Source organism: Cebus imitator, unplaced genomic scaffold, assembly GCF_001604975.1.
Source record: "Cebus imitator isolate Cc_AM_T3 unplaced genomic scaffold, Cebus_imitator-1.0 Scaffold129, whole genome shotgun sequence".
Lineage (NCBI taxonomy): Eukaryota > Metazoa > Chordata > Mammalia > Primates > Cebidae > Cebus > Cebus imitator.
The window spans coordinates 3,417,935-3,420,407 of record NW_016107444.1 but is presented as its reverse complement, the minus strand read 5'-3'; the positions used below and the strand labels follow the sequence as shown (position 1 = coordinate 3,420,407).

General features: G+C 40.2%; 1 protein-coding gene across 1 annotated transcript in view; it reads left to right on the top strand.

The window, feature by feature from the left end:
- Positions 1-2,473, top strand: part of STIL (STIL centriolar assembly protein) — a 49,558-nt gene that overhangs the window by 27,791 nt on the left and 19,294 nt on the right. The window lies entirely within an intron of this gene.

Here is a 2,473-nt window from a genome sequence, read left to right as displayed (position 1 = left end):
CAGTCATGCTCTGTCGCCCAGGTGCAGTGGTGCAGTCTCAGCTCACTGCAAGCTCCATATCTCAGGTTCAAGCAATCCTCCTGCCTCAGCCTCCCAAGTAGCTGGGACTACAGGCATGTACCACCACGCCCGGCTAAGTTTTGTATTTTTAGTAGAGATGGGTTTAGCCTTGTTGGCCAGTCTGGTCTCAAACTCCTGACCCCAGGTGATCCGCCCAGCTTGGCCTCCAAAAATGCTGGGATTATAGGAGTGAGCCACCACACCCAGTCATGGACCTAATTCTTTTTCTATTTTTTATTTTTATTTTTATTGGAAACAGGGTCTCACTCTGTTGCCAGGCTGAAGTGTAGTGGCACAATCAAGGCTCACTGTAGCCTCAACCTCCCAGGCTCAGGTGATCCTCCCACCTCAGCCTTCTGAGTGGCTGGAACTACAGGCACGCACTACAATGCCTGGCTAATTTTTGTATTTTTTTGTAGAGACTGGTTTCACCATATTGCTCTGGCTGGTCTCAAACTCCTGGGCTCAGGTGATCCACCCACCTCAGCCTCTCAAAGTGCTAGGATTACAGGAGTGAGCCACTGTGCCTAGCCTGGCTGGACTCAATTCTAATAAGAGAAATCATTTGTGGTTTGAGGGATCAGGAAGGGTTTCACCTATGCAGTTGTTATTGAGTCTGGGCCTCGGAGGATATGTAGGATTTCAGTAGATGGAGTTGAGGGATGGGAAAGCAGATTGAGTAAAGAAAATATTATGGGCTCAATGAGAAAACAGAGCTCCAAGTTATAGTTTTGGTGGCAATAAGAATGGGGAGGGGAGCTTGAGAATGGTCATGTAGACGCTGATAAGATTTTATACTAATTGGTTATAGCAGTTGAGGAAGAGGGAGGACTGAAAAGTTACTCCAGCTAAACGCAATGTGATATCCTGGGTTGGATTCTGGCACAGAAAAAGGACATTAGTGGAAAAAATTGATGAAATCCAAATAAAGCCTGGATTTTAGTTAATGTACTATGTTGGTATCTTGATTTTAACAAATGTATATAAGATGTTGACATCAGGGGAAACTGGATGAGAAGTATGTAGGAACTCAGTATTATCTTTGTTTTAAATCTAGAGTTATTCCAAAATTAAGTTTATTAAATATACCAAATAAAAGTTAGTGTATGATTTTAAGCCTGGATGACAGAGGGGAATGGGTAGTACCATTTAACAGATGGAGGCAAGTTAGAGAAGCAGAGGATAGATGATGAAGTCAGCCTACATATCTCTTGAGATCAAGCTGCTTAGGGAAATGTGAATAGAGAAACTCAAATGTCAGAAGAATAGGAGTGCAAGTGGGTTGATGACATAGACTTACAGATATAGAAGTAATGGATGAAGATTTGAGGCTGGAGAATAAAAGCCTAAGAGGAAAAATAAAGAAATAAGTTCTATACTCTTTTTCTGAACCTATGTATTATCTAAACTATCCATGCAGCTGGGAGCAAGAGCCACATGCACATTTGTAAGTCACATTCAAGTACTGACCCATATTAGTTAAAATTATTTGATGCCAAGTAACATAAACCACTTTGAACTAATTTTAAGCAAGGAAAGGGAATTGACTGGAAGAATATGGGATGTTTTGTAGAAGCCAAGGCCAAGAATGGAGCTGGACTTTAGGAAAAGACTGTAACTAGAAACTGGAAAATCACTAAGACTTTCCAGTTATTCTGTGTGGCTGTTTTACTCAATTTTGTCTGTAGTCTGCCTTTCACTGCTTCATATTTTAAAATGTGGCTGACCTAGAGCTTGTGTTATGTAAGCTAAGTATGTGTTACACAGTTCTAATATATATATAAACCATCTTGCTGTCCTTTGGTCCAAGCATCAAATTGCAGAGAACCTGAATGACCTACTTTGGATTAGGTTTTAATCCCTGGTTCAATGGTAAGTAGGTTGAGAAACATAACAGTGACATATCTGCAACAGTAGTCCCACCTTGGTGGATTGCAGGGGTGATAGATAGTTCCCAAGAAAGTATGTGGTGTATATGTCATAGAGGGCTGGTGGTGAAGGAGCTTGTGGATAGTATGAGCTAATATACCAAAAAGTTTGGGATCATCCTATGTCTTCTTGTAAAATTCTTTATTTATTCTATTATAGTTGCTTATCATCTGAATCAACAGACTGTAAGCTTTTGGGATCTGGAATACTGGCTTGTTCACTATTGTATCTAATTTCATAACATGATGCCTAAAACATAATGTGTACTGGATAAATAAGTAATTAAATGAAGTTATTCACACGTTTGAACTGATATTCTGAAATTGTTTTTGTTTGTTGGTAGAGACAGGGTTTTGCCATGTTGCCCAGGCTGGTCTCAAGCAATCCACTTGCCTTGGCCTCCCAAAGTGTTGGAATTACAGGGGTGAGCCACTGTGCCTGGCTTTATATTCTTTTCCTTTACTTTCTTTTTTTTTTTTTTTTT